This window comes from Dasypus novemcinctus, chromosome 18 (genome assembly GCF_030445035.2).
Source record: "Dasypus novemcinctus isolate mDasNov1 chromosome 18, mDasNov1.1.hap2, whole genome shotgun sequence".
Classification (NCBI taxonomy): domain Eukaryota; kingdom Metazoa; phylum Chordata; class Mammalia; order Cingulata; family Dasypodidae; genus Dasypus; species Dasypus novemcinctus.
This window is the reverse complement of record NC_080690.1, coordinates 53,383,453-53,398,017: the sequence shown is the minus strand read 5'-3', so window position 1 is coordinate 53,398,017 and position 14,565 is coordinate 53,383,453. Positions and strand designations below refer to the sequence as shown.

The 14,565-nt window shown below is 39.1% G+C and overlaps 1 pseudogene; it reads left to right on the top strand.

The window, feature by feature from the left end:
- Positions 1-2,638: 2,638 nt before the first annotated feature.
- Positions 2,639-11,346, top strand: LOC101410745 (zinc finger protein 181-like; annotated as a pseudogene).
- The last annotated feature ends 3,219 nt before the right edge of the window (positions 11,347-14,565 follow it).

Below are 14,565 nucleotides of genomic sequence, written 5' to 3'. Positions count from 1 at the left end.
AATAAAAGTCATCCAAATAGGAAAGGAAGAAGTAAAAATTTTACTACTCGCAGAGGATATGATCCTATATCTAGAAATTCCTGAAAACTCAACAAAAAAGCTGCTAGAACTAATGAGTGATTTCAGCAGAGTGTCACGATAACAAGATCAATATGCAAAAACCAGTGTTGTTTCTATACAGTCGTAATGTGCAATCTGAGTAGGAAGTCAGAAAAAAATACCAACTGAAAAATCGAATATTTAGGAATAAACTTAATGAAGGATGTAAAGCACTAGTATTCAGAAAACTACAATGCATTGTTAAAAGAAATGAAAAAAGATCTAAATAATTTAAAGAACATTCCATGTTCATGGATTAGGAGAATAAATATCATTAAGATGTTATTTCTGCCCAAATTGATATAGAGATTCAATGCAATCCTGATAAAAATTCCACCAGCATTTTTTAAACAAATGAAAACACAATTATCACATGTACTTGGAAGGGCTAGAGCCCTGAATAGCCAGAAACATCTTAAAAATAAAAAGCGAAGTTGGAGGATGCTCATTTCCAGACTTTAAATAATAATACTAGCTACAGTGTTAAAAAAACAATACATTATTGGCATAAAGATAGACACATAGATCAATGGAACTGAATTGATGGTATAGAAACAGATCCTCACATCTATGGTCAAGTGATTTTTTACAACCTGTCAATCTCACCCAGCTGGGGCAGAACAGTGTACTCAACAAATGGTCTTGGAGAAGGATATCCACACCCAAAAGAAAGAAAGAAGATCCCTATCTCACACCTTATACAAAAATTAACTCAATATGGATCAAAGACCTAAATATAAAAGCAACAACCACAAAACTCCTAGAAGGAAATGTAGGAAAACATCTTCAAGACCTGATGATAGGTGGTGCATTCTTAAACCTTACACCAAAAGCATGAGCAACAATAGAAATCAAGGATAAATGGGACCTCCTCAAAATTAAACACTTTCATGATTCAAAGGACTTCATCAAGAAGGTAAAAAAAGGCAGCCCACTCGATGGGAGAAAATATTTGGAAACCACATATATCTGATAAGGGTTTGATTTCCATTCTTTATAAAGAGATCAGACATTGGGAAGCAGATTTGGTTCAACTGATAAAGCATCTGCCTACCATATGGGAGGTCAGGGTTCAAACCCAGGACCTTCTGACCCAGGTGGTGAGCAGGCCCATGCACAGTGCTGATGTGTGCAAGGAGTGCCGTGCCATGCAGGGGTGTCCCCCACATATAGGAGTCCCATGTGCAATGAGTGCACCTGCGTGGAGAGACACCCCACATGAAAAAAGCGCAGCCTACCCAGGAGTGGTGCCACACACACATGGAGAGCTGATGCAGCAAGATGACACAACAAAAAGAGACACAGATTCCTGGTGCCACTGACAAAGAATGCAAGCGACACAGAAGAACACACAGATACAGAGATCAGACAACAGGGGAGGGGAGAGGAGGGGAAAGAAATAAATAAAAAATTAATCTTTTTTTTAAAAAGAGAGATCATACAACTCAACAATAAAAGAGCAAGCAATCCAATTTTAAAAAGGGGCAAGAGATTTAAATAGACATTTCTCCAAGGAGGAAATAAAAATGGTCAAAAAGCACATGAAAAAATGTACAATATCACTAGCTATTAGGGAAATGCAAATCAAAACAACAGTGAGATATCATCTTACACCACATAGAATGGCCATAATTTAAAAAAAAAACAAAACAGAAAACAATAAGTGCTGGAAAAGATGTGGAGCACTACAAACACTACTTCACTGTTGGTGAGATTGTAAAATGGTGGGCCATCTGTGGAAGACAGTTTGGAGGTTCCTCAGGAAGCTAAATATAGACCTGCCACATGATCCAACAATTCTTCTACTAGGAATATATCCAAAAGAACTGAAAACTGTGACACAAACAGACATCTGCATAACTATGTTCATTGCAGTGTTATTCACAATTGCCAAAAGATGGAAACAACCCAAGTGTCCATCAACCAATGAATGGATAAACAAAATGTGGTACATATATATGATGGAATACTATGCTGCAGTAAGAAATGAAATTGGGACACATATAACATGGATGAATCTTAAAGACATTATTCTAACTGAAGTAAGCCAGACACAAATATCTCATGGTCTCATTAATATGAACTAAATATGAAGAATACACATGGAGTTAAAACCTAGAGTACAAGTTATTAGGTGATAAGAGAGGGTTGAGAAGAACTACAGTGCTTAATATATGCAGAAGTTTTAATGAATTTGACTATAAGTGTGGAAATGAATAGAGTTAATGGTAACACATTATAGTGAGTAGCAACTGGTTTATAAATGGGATTGTGGCTTAAAATGATCTAGGAATGTAAATGTCATCTGAAAGAAAGCTAGAGAATAATCTAGGGACTGAATAACACAGTGAACCCAGACATTGAAGAGAATTGTGGTTGATGGTACAGATGCAATAGTGTCCTTTTGTGAGCTAGAGTGGATGTACGTCACTATTGCAGGATGGTGGGAATGTGGAGAAGCATGGAAAAAATACAATTGGTGTGACCTATGGACTATGGTATGCAGAAATACTGTAATATTCACGCAGGTATGCCGAAGATGTACTGTGTTGATAATGGGGAAGTATGAGAAAAGTGTGCCCAATGTGCACCATCAACATGGTTGGTGGTAATAGCTTGATATTATCTCATAATCTACAACAAATACTCCACCACAGTGTGGCGTGTTGATAGAGTTGTTCTGTTTTGAAATTCTGCACATGTGCATGATTATTTTTTAAGTTCAAAACTTCTGCAGTAAAAATATTTTTAAAAAATACTACGGTGGGATGGAGTAAAAATACACCAAATGTAAGATATGGACTATAGTTACTAGGGATATTTCAACAACACTTTTACATAGTTTGTAACAATTTTCACAATATTGCAAAGTGTTCGTAGTGGGGTAATGTATGGGATCCCTGCATGATTGTATGCATGTTTATATTTTAAGTTCATAACTTTTAGTATATAGTTATTGTTTATGTATGCTCATTTTTTAATATTAAACATCAATAAAATTTTTAAAAAACACAAGCACACATTAAAAGAAAGGAAGGAAAAAAAGCAACCTAAACGTACGTTGGCTATTGCTCCGGATGGCCAGTTCTCCATTAGGTTAACTGGGCAAAGTAAGCTTAAGTCTCTTCTGGAGACCGGGTGGCTCAGCTCCAAAGGTTCAGGGAAGTCTTCAAAGCGCTCACTCAGGTATGCCATCTTCCAGTCCTTCCAGCATGTGTCATGCACTTCAGTGTGGTAGCTACTGATCCAATACCAATGACTACCAGTGATGTCTCTGCATGACTTCAGTGGAATGTGTTAACCAAGCCCACTACCTGTGGCTACATGATCATTAGACAAGGGACGGAACAACCACAGGACACTTTAGTAAGTATAGTCCCGAACACGTGAGCGCCGGATACAAGGAAAGTGTGGTTTCATAGTTTGGTGCCAATGTCCTTACAATGGAGAGCTGCCCTCATTTTGAAAAGTACAGTGCATCAGAGAAGATGGTTGTTCTAAACTCCGCATCCGTATCCTAGTTAACCCATCTTGTGAGGATGGCTCCAGGCGGGGTAGTTTTCCAGAAAGCCAAGGCCGTTGATACCGCGTCGCGCGGAGACCCAGCTGCCGCAATGACTTCTGGGAAATGTGGTTTTACTGCCTAGACGACGGTTTTTGTCAGCGTCAGTTTCTTTTGTCTCCGACAGGGAGGAGTCTGGGAAATTCCGCCCCAGGCTGGCTCCGCTAGACTCAGCCCACGGCAGTTTCTGGACTCGCGGCAGAATCTTGGAGTTCGAGCGGCCTTCGAGCAGTGCTTTTTCTGGAAGGGCGGAGGCTACCTCCGCTCACCAGCCACCCGCGGGGCAATACGCTCTAGGCGCCCGTGGGTTCAGGGAGAGGCACCCAGCGGGCTTCGGTGCCTGTGGAGGCCCGCGGCGCCGGTGGGTCCCGACCCCCGAGGATTCCGGCAAGTGCAGGTCCCGGGAGGGTGGCGGGCGGACCTGTGGCCCGCGGATCCCGGGGGTTGGGCTTGGCCGCCAACCCTTGCTGGTCCCAGGGTCTGCCCAGCGGTGTGACCTAGGACAGGGCATTATCTTCCCCGGGCCTGTGTCCTGTTCCGTAAAAGGGGAGTAGGAACCGCCCTTAAAAAGCGATCGTGATCTACAACCATTTTTATGTAATCCGGTCCTCACGCCGAGTCTCTTCACAAACGGCATCAGTATCTCCTTGTTTTAGTTTAGTTAAAAAAAAATGAATAATACGAATGCCCACTATGCCGGGGGGTGAAGATTGAACGATCTGATTTAACATTATTACTTTTTTCTCGGTCTGTTTTTTGTACGGAGTGGTTGATGTGCACGCAGTTAGCACCTGGTAAATGGTAACCCCTTGCTTACTTTTAGTTCAAGGAAAGATTGGAGCCCCAGAGAGTGATTTCCAGGTTGCTTTTCCTTGCAAATGTGTCAGAGCTGCGAGGTAGAAGTGCTGCTTTCCTAAAATGCTTTTTCCTGCCCTGGCTCTACTTTCTCAGGGCACTTAAATAAGGTGGCTGCAGAGAGGAGGAGGAAAAGCAGCTTTGCCATTCTCTAAGACAGGAACCTGAAAAGAGGGCTGTGTTGGCTGTTGGAAATTGCAAAGTTATGTAGTACGTGAGTCAGTTTGTCCCCAAATCTTCCTGAAACCCTTTTTTCTTATCCAGATTCTGGAGTCTGTGCTTTGCTTCTCCAGAGAGTTCCCACCTAACAAAGGTAATTTAGGGACTGGATCTAAGAGCTCCAAGTGCTGTCCTACTCTCAGTGCATCTCTTCTAAAACAGCTCAAAAGATTTCTTAGTTTTCTACTGGAAGTCCTTTAGAGTCTTAAGCCAGAAAAATTGTCATTGCAACTCAAAATGTCCATTTGGAATGTTAGTTTTTTTGCTTTAAGTTAATAGTATAAATATATCCTTTAAGTTGCTCAAGTCAAAAGGTGTTTGGAATCATCCTTGGTTGCATTTTTCCCTCTTACAATTCATGTTCAATCACTGTTTGGCTCTACCCTAATAATATACACAGAATCTGACCACTGGTTACCCCATCATTGCCAACAACGGATCCAAGCCACCTGGATTACTGTAGTGGATTGCAGCTGGATTCCCTGCTTTTGCCCTTACACCTTTTAAGTCTGTTCTCAAAATAGTCATCATAGTAATCCTGTTTAAAATAAAACCCTATCATTCCTCAGTTTAAAACTCTTTAGTGGCTCTGCTGCAAAATAGCAGCCAGAGTTCTTCAATGACCTAAAAAGCTTAGTACAAGTAGGCACTCTGTTCCCTCTCTGAGCCTCCCTACCTTCTCTGCCTCATTATTCCCTGTGAGCTCCACCCACAGAGGCTAATGCCTCCAGGCCTTGGAAGTTGCTGTATTGCCAACTTGAAATGTTCTACCCATTTGTGCAGAAGCTTGTGCTCTCACCAGTTTCATATCTTTGCTCAACTCCTATTCCATAAAGCTCTCCTAAACACTTATTTCAAATTGCAGACACCTTCCCTGGCCCATCTGTTCCCATCTTCCTTCAGTGCTTTATTGTCATGATTCATTAGTACTTATCATGCACTAGCTGATAGAGTATATGTTTAATGTTTGCAGATTTGTTTCCTCCCCCTGGAGAGGGACTTTTTAAAAGGAAAAGGCAAAGTGAACTAATGTCACGAACATTCATTCATTGCTTTTCTAAGCAAATGAGATCATCTATTAGGAAGAACCTTTCATTGGGCTGTGTGTACACTACCTCTATAATCTAGTGCATTGCAATCTAAGAGAACTTCCTGCAATGCTGAAAATGTTTTATATCTGCTGTCCAATACAGTAGCCACCAGCTACATGTGGCTGTTGAGCATTTGAACTGCGTGTGGGTAGAGTGATGAAGGAGCTGAATTTTTAATTTAATTTTAATTTATATAGTCTTATGTGGCTAGGCTACTGTACTGAACAGTACAGGTAGAAAAGTAAGAAAGCATAAAAAATGAAGTGTTGATAAATATTTAAGTACATTGGGGAGAGAGATGAGTGAACACCTTAGGTAATTCGAGGGAAAAACAATCCTGTGAAAGTAAGGCTGGTGCTGGGTTTTGTTGTTGCACAGTATTAGGGAACACAGGTGGAAGGAAGTGAGGTTTCAACTGAGAGAACACCTTGAGCATAGGTAGAGAGACCTAAGTGAGACTTTCAAGAAACTCAAAAGTTTTCTAAAGCAGTGGTTCTCAAACAGAGACAATTTTATCCTTCTTGCCCCACACATGAGAGACATTTGCTAATGTTTAGAGACATATGTGGTCATCACAAATAGAGGCTTGTTGCCACGGCATCTAGTGAGTAGAGGAATGCTGCTGGACAGCCCGCAGTGCACAGGACAGCTCCATGCAACAGAATGGTAATAGTGCCAAGGTGGAGAAACTATGATCTAAAGAAAAATAAAGAGCACAGATTATCTCTTACTGAAGTTATGGGGGTTTTCTTCAAGCTGTTCAGTATTATGCCATTATGTTTTCAAATGTGAAAATAGGAATTATCTTTGCATCAGTAGACTAAAACTGTTTTTACATTTAACATAGTGTTTTTATAATTAACAGTGTTGCTTTCTTATTTGGTTTATCAGATTAAATTTGTTAAAGCAAAGCATTTTAAAACCTTTGTGTAAAACAGGAAAAGGTGGAAAAACTTTCAGTTAATGTGATGAGACTGGCATAAACCAAATAAATAACTGTGTAATGGTAAATTCAAATCTAAAGAAACTGAATTTTCCCTAGTGCCAAAAAACTCCCACCCCACCTCCCTTTTCTTAGAGCATTTCTATGAAAAAACTTATAATCGTAAATTTGTTCCTTATCCCTCTGAGATGCATGTAAATCTTGGTAAAAGCTAGTAAGCCTCTTGCAAGTTTATGACCCAGTAATATCTTTCTTAAGGGCCTTGGAGCCATCTCTGAAAAGGAAACATCAAGGATCTTCCAGTATCTTCCTACCTCTCTAGGAGTTTAGCATAGGCACTTGTGCCAAATTATAACCGCCTGATTGTGACAAAGATGCCAGAAGTTTTATTTTTCTTTTGGATGAAGGTAGTTAACCCAGATAGCCACTCCAGTTACCAGGTGAATTCATGATAAACTGTATAGCAAATGGTGCTGTCAAGTTCTGTTACTTAAGAACAAATTATTGTTTACTTTGGAATATGTATATAATGGATAGCATCTGTCTGGCTTTGTAAAAAATTTCTTTTTGTTTTTGCAATCTCATAAGCGATTTATCTGTGAAGCACATCACACTCTGGTTTAATACTTTTTCAATAATAAAACTTGTTTTCTACATTTGTGGGGAAAGGATATTCTCAGTTGGTAGGAGATTTGATTTTTAGTTATTTCCACAACACCTGATAAAGATAAAGCCCTGGACTTTAAGACTAGTGTCACTTATAAACATATATGCAAAAATTTTAAGTAACTTATTAGAATATTGAATCTAGTACACTTGGAGAGAAGTTACTACAAGTAAGAAACGTTTATTTTTCCAGTGAAAGATAGTTATCATGCCATTTTCAGTGCATCCATTTTGTGTGTATATTATGTGTAATATACACATAATTTTTGCGTGTATATTATGTGTAAGCTTTTAAGAAACACTTAAGCTTTTTTTAAACCTTTGCTATTTTGAATAATACTGTGAATGGTTTCTGCTGAGAGGAAATATCTTAGCCTATCTATTAATATTTCCTTAGGATGTTTTCCTTGAAATGTGTCCTTTTCTTTGCTTTTCTTCTAAGGCCCTGCTGAAGGATTACTTAATGGCAGTCCTTCAGTGTTCTTACTCAGAGGTCTCAAATTATTTTAGTTATCAAATTACTTATCAATACAGAGTTTAAGGACACACCATAAATCTGTATTTCCGTTGTTTTTTGTTTTTGTTTTTTTGGTTTTTAAAGATTTATTTTATTATTTATTTATTTGTCTCCCTTTACCTTCCTCCCGCCCACCCTGGTTGTCTGTTCTCTATGTCTATTTGCTGCGTCTTCTTTGTCTGCTTCTGTTGTTATCAGCGGCACGGGAATCTGTGTTTCTTTCTGTTGTACCATCTTGTTGTGTCAGCTCTCCGAGTGTGTGGCACCATTCTTGGGCAGGCTGCACTTTCTTTCGCGCTGGGCAGCTCTCCTTACAGGGCACACTCCTTGCGCATGGGGCTCCCTTACACGGGGGACACCCCTGCGTGGCAGGGCACCCCATGTGCGCATCAGCACTGCACATGGGCCAGCTCCACACGGGTCAAGGAGGACCGGGGTTTGAACCGTGGACCTCCCATGTGGTAGATGGACGCCCTAACTACTGGGCCAAGTCCGCCGCCCTGTATTTCTGTTTTTTAATAAAATAGTGTCATTCATTCTTTTTCTGAACTTTAGTGGATCCTATTGAGCATCCCATTTGAGTGTCAATTAATTTAGCCTCATTCTTTATTGCTTACCTAGCACAACGCAGCACTTGATTATTTGCAGTCAGATATTGAATACTGCTTTTTAAGAATTTGTAACATTTTAATCTCTTCAATAAAATTAACTCTCCTTAAACAAAGCTATTCCATTTTGTCTCTCATCCTTACTGCATAACAAAGCCAAGCACATAATTATCTAATTATTCCATGACTTAGGTCAGATTCTTGATCATGGTCACAATTCTGAAATTTTTTGCCTCTTTTCCACAAATTGGGTAATTTTACCCCTTTTCTAGTGACAGAAGTGGCTTTCGCCATGCTTGCGCCTAAATATGTTTCTCATTTCAGGTGACATTTAATGATGTGCCATAGATTTTACTTAGAAAGAATGGGGATGGCTAGATTTTTGCTCAGAGGGATTTATACAAATGTGATAGTTCAGAATTGTAAGAATCTAGTCTCGCTACATAGGGATATTGCTCCCTCTGCCTCCTGGGGTAGGTCTTTATTTTGCCGCTCTGAATTGCTGGGGATCTTCCTAAGTAAGTGACAAATTTCTTATATTTGTTATCAAGAAAAAGTACAGCTCTGTTGTATCATGCCTAAAACTTATCTTCCCATTTCAGCCATCCTCTGGTCCCTTAGTAATGGCCATGCCTCCCTAAGGACCACAATTTAAACAAGTTCTACATTTTTCCTGTAAGGAGGTCTTTCCATACCTCAGCCATATGTGATCACATCATTGGAGGAAGGCAAAGAGCCCTGGATGGTAGAACAAAAATTGTCAAAAGTTATGTTTCCAGGTGAGTCGTGGTGAATCAGTCATGGGAAGTCTTTGTAGTAAAGTTGCTTATAGAAGTATGGAAGCATTTTAAGATGTTATAGGAATATTCTTTTTACAGAAAATCAAGGGATCTTCACCTCAGATCCCAAAAGGACCATTCCACCATCCCCTCTTAATATCTGTGTGTATTACTTATTCCATTAATCAGATGTGTAGGCTTTTGGCATCATAATAACTATACTGATATTTTTATTTGGAAGTAAATATGGCAAATTATTCTTTTCTAAGTCCAGTTAAGAAAGTATATGCTGATGTTTTTAGGCTAAGAAAAGCTACCACTTAGGTAGAAATACCAGTTTTCACAAAGCTGAACTTCTGCGAATAAAGTGTTAGTCTAATTGAAGGTAGAACCAAGGCAGTGGTCATTCACATGAATACAGAAACAAAGTGATGGCTTGCAATCCAGAATGCCTTCCACATTTTATTTCAGATAGTTTCTTTTTTTTTTTTTTTTCAAATACTGATTGTCTATATTTAAGCCATTTCCCTTATCCTTGTCTGTTTCTGCTTCTCTATCTGTAGTCTTTGTGCTCCACTTGAGCATTGTTCAGAAATCATTGAACTATATGAGAGTTGTTAGAGGCACATGGTTTCTGGCGGCCTTTTTATCCATATAAGTGTCTGTTTAAGTACAGAAAAAGCTACATTTTGCTTTTTTGGTATATTTCAGATTGGGGATCAAGACGGGGAGACAAGGAATTATGAACAAAGGAGGAGGAGGATGATTCATCGCAAAGGGCAAATATAGAAAAAATTACAAAATAATATCTTGAATGGTTAAATTTTAATGAGGATTGGAAATACAGAGATTTGGAGAGGAAGCACAGAAATCAGGTGAAACATTTCAAACCACTGACCTTCACCTTTAGAGGAAGCCCCACTGGGAAAAGTGTTTATGAATACGTTTAGTAGCATTTTCCACTTAAAAGTCTATTCTTTCTGTACCACAGAGAATGGCTTCTGAAGGAAAATCACAGTAAATATGATATATTTAAGAAGAGTGTACTCAAAGAGTCAATTACACAATGAGAAAATCGGTGATGGAGAGAAACTTTTTAATTCTAATGAAAGTACAGCAGCCTTCAGCCAGAGCAAAGATCTTGCCCATTACCAGACTTAAAATAGAGAAAAAATCTATATATGCCATGAATGTGGAAAAGCCTTTGACCATCAATCAAGACTGAATTGCCATTGCCGAGTTCATACTGGAGAGAAACCCTATGAATGTCATGAGTGTGGGAAGGCATTTATCGATAGCTCAACCCTTTCTCGACATCAGATAAATCATAGTGGAGAGCAGCCTGACATGTATTGAATGTGGGAAGGCCTTTAAGCATGTCTCATCACTTAATGTTCATCAAAGAACTCACACTGGAGGAAAACCATATGAATGCATAGACTGTGGAAAATCTTTTATTCGTGTTACATATCTCATTAACCATTTGAGAATTCATACTCAAGATAAAGTCTATGAGTGTCGTTTTTGTGAGAAAGCCTTCATTCATAGTTCCTCTCTCATTCACCATCAGAAAAGTCATACTGGAGAGAAACCTTATGGATGTAGTGAATGTGGGAAAGCCTTTTGCTGCAACTCACACCTTACTTCACACCTTATTCGACATCAAAAAGTCAAACTGTGAAGAAGTAATATGAATGCAAGAAATGTCTTTATTAGTCTTTCTTCTTCAGTATCAGGATATTCATACTGAACAAAAACCTTCTGAATGTCAAATATGCAGGAAATCTTTCAGCCATCCTCAGTCACAGAATCTGCATGTGAGAAACCCCGCTCAATTGAAACCTTAAGAATACAGTATATGTGGGAAAGTTTTCAGTCATAGGTCATCCCTGTTTCAACATAGAATTCATACTGGAGAGAAATCCTATGAATGTATTTTAATGTGTGAAAAATTTCAGTTGTACTGCAAACTTTATATAGAAAAGCCATAAAAATCTGATGAATGTTGGGAAAGTTTATTTTTTTTAATAGGTATGGTTCTGGGAATTGACCCTGGGACCTTGTATGTGGGAAGCCAGCTTTCAACCACTGAGCTACACCGGCTCCTGAAAACTTTCAGTAAAGGCTCAAATTTTATTGTCCAATAGAGAATATATAGGAGAGAAACCTAATAGCCCAGTAAGTGCAGAAAAGACTTTAGGTCCTCTCACTTTACATGTGAGAAATCAGAGAAACCAAATGACTGCAGTATTTAGGAAAGTTCTATAAATGTAATGAATATGGGAAGGTCTTTAGCAATAGACACTATTTATTTATTTATTTTTTTAAAAGATTTATTTATTTATTTAATTTCCCCCCCCCTCCCCTGGTTGTCTGTTCTTGGTGTCTATTTGCTGTGTCTTGTTTCTTTGTCCGCTTCTGTTGTCGTCAGCGGCTCGGGAAGTGTGGGCGGCGCCATTCCTGGGCAGGCTGCTCTTTCTTTTCACGCTGGGCGGCTCTCCTCACGGGCGCACTCCTTGCGCGTGGGGGCCCCACGCGGGGGACACCCCTGCGTGGCAGGGCACTCCTTGCGCGCATCAGCACTGCGCATGGCCAGCTCCACACGGGTCAAGGAGGCCCGGGGTTTGAACCGCGGACCTCCCATATGGTAGACGGACACCCTAACCACTGGGCCAAAGTCCGTTTCCCAATAGACACACTTTAAACTGCCCATCTGGGGTTCATACTGGAGAGGAACCCTACTGATGCACTCATTGTGGGAAAACCTTTAACCATTAAGTAAATCCGAATGGACCTAAGTGAATCCACTTTGGAGAGCAACTCTATACATGTAACAAATGTCAGATAGATCCAAAGTAATAATCCCTTGTAATGCATGTACTAACTCATACAGGAAAGAAGTCCTATGAATATAATAATTTGGGGACATCTCAGTTTAAATTCATCCCTCCTTTTATGTCAGTAAATTCACACCAGAGAAAAATCTTATGTAAGAAATATAGCACTTCACCAAGGGATCTTATTAGACTTCAAGAGATTAATGCTGAATGACATGAAGGATGCAGGAATTCTGCAGAAATATTTGACGTGTATCTTTTAGTAAGCATAGGAATCCACAGGAGAGCAAACCAGCTTGTAAATGGACATGGATTTCTTATACCAGTAGCAGTTTCACTCAAACTGAGTCCTCCACAGAAATTGTTTTTAACCAATGTGCATGTAAATGTATTGTCATTCAATTGGAGGCAATAAATATGAAGTTGAAAACCACAGCTGCAAAAGAAGTGGTGTGAGTGAAATTCTTGGTCTCTGGGTGCAGGTGTGACTCAGGCAGTTGGACACCTGCTTCCCATATGGGAAATCCAGGGTTTGGTTCACAGTAACTCCTACTTAAGAACAGCACACACCACAGCCAGCAGATGGTGGTGCCAGCAGGGAGCAGATGTGGCTCAGGTGACTGGGCTCTTGCCTCCCACGTGGGAGATCCTGGGTTCAGTTCCCAGTGCCTCTTAGAGAAGATGAGCAGACAATGAGCAAGTACAGTGAGCACACAAGTAGACAGATGAGGGAACCATCTCGAGTTGGGTGGAATTTAAAAAGTATATCTTTTTTAAAAATTTTGGTCTCTAATAATTTTGTATACAAAATGCACTGGGACGTATTTCTTGTCAACTTTTTCTGCATTTTCCTCTTGAAGAATTAAGATTAACCTTACTATAGCGTTTTGTGGAAGACTAGCAAAGCTAGAGAAAAGTGGCCTGGTCTCTTTGCTAATATACTTTTGGTGTGGATAATTAATAATTCATTTCCAATGGGCTTCATTCTCACATTGCAAAAAAAAAAAGAGTGGTTGAACATCAGTCATGTATTACGTTGTGCTTTGTGCTTGGATCTAATCCATTGGTTCACAATTCTGGGTGTGCCAGAATCACCACGAGGGCTTGTTAAAATACTGTTTGCTATGTCCCACCTTCTGATAAAATAGATCTGAAGTGATGTAAGAATTGTAAGAATTTACATTTGTCAGAAGCTTCCAGGTAAAACAAATGCTTTGTACCAAGGAAGTATACTTTGACAATCGGAATAATTAAGAAAACAAGTGCTGTCCTTTTCTTAGAGATTTTGTCTGCCAAGAGAGATAGGTGGTTAGTAAGTTCGAAATAATTTTGTTAAATGGCATGAAGAAACTACAAGTTGCTCTTAGAGCATGACTAGGAAACAACATAATTGAAAGATAGACCAGACTTTATTGTGGATATGCTTTTAAATGTGAATTCTGTTGGAGGAATAATAATTATATATGACTGATTGAGTGCAGTAGGGAGTCATTCTAGGCAAGACACAGGTTCTGTCATGTTTGCTGTAGCTGGACCCTCTGATACAATGTCTCGTTCCAAGTTCAGTGATGTGGTAATTGTGCTGGCACATCCTTGGTACAAGAATCACTTCTTCCCTGGATCAAAATCATGGTGGGATAACCTTGAAATGAGTAGTCTAATGGTGTCCCCATTACATCTTCTCTAGGCTTCCCACCAGTTTTAAAAGCATTAATTTCAAGCAATAAATGTCATCTTCAAATACTTGAGAGTATTTAATTCCTACACTGAATTTTGACTGAAAATTATGATTTGTGAGGATATTGGCTCCAAATAATCTAAAATCTACATAAGAAATGAAATAGTCCTACCTGTCTCTGTAGTTTCCTATCTTCTAACTACAAAGGTAGGAAAGATCAATGTGATTAGGCATATATGGACACTGTTTGTAAGAAACAGGTGGTGATATAGTTCAAATTTCTCAGTGTATTTGGGAATGTTCATTCTGAGTCAATTTGAGAGTTTCCATTGTATATTTTATAATTTTTTAAAGTAACATTTCATGGATAAAATAATCTGTTTTGGACGATAGCTAATGTTAGACCCAAGAATCTCCTATATCAGTACAAGTGCTACTTTAATAGAAAGCAAAGGAGGACAGTGGTGTAGCACTCCTCAGAAGGATTTAGAGTGTGGTGGTGAATTTTCAGTATTAAGTAGGTATTTTACTTTTTTTAAATCATGACCTTTCTTTCACAATTCTATGAAGTGTTGAAAGATATTTGAGACTAAAATTTAAGGAAGCATGGTGTGACATTAAAAAAGGATCAAGAACACTTCTAATTATGGATAGACTGCTAGTTACAGCAGTTTTCCAATAATAATGTAGGTTTCTGTTTTTCCCATCCTC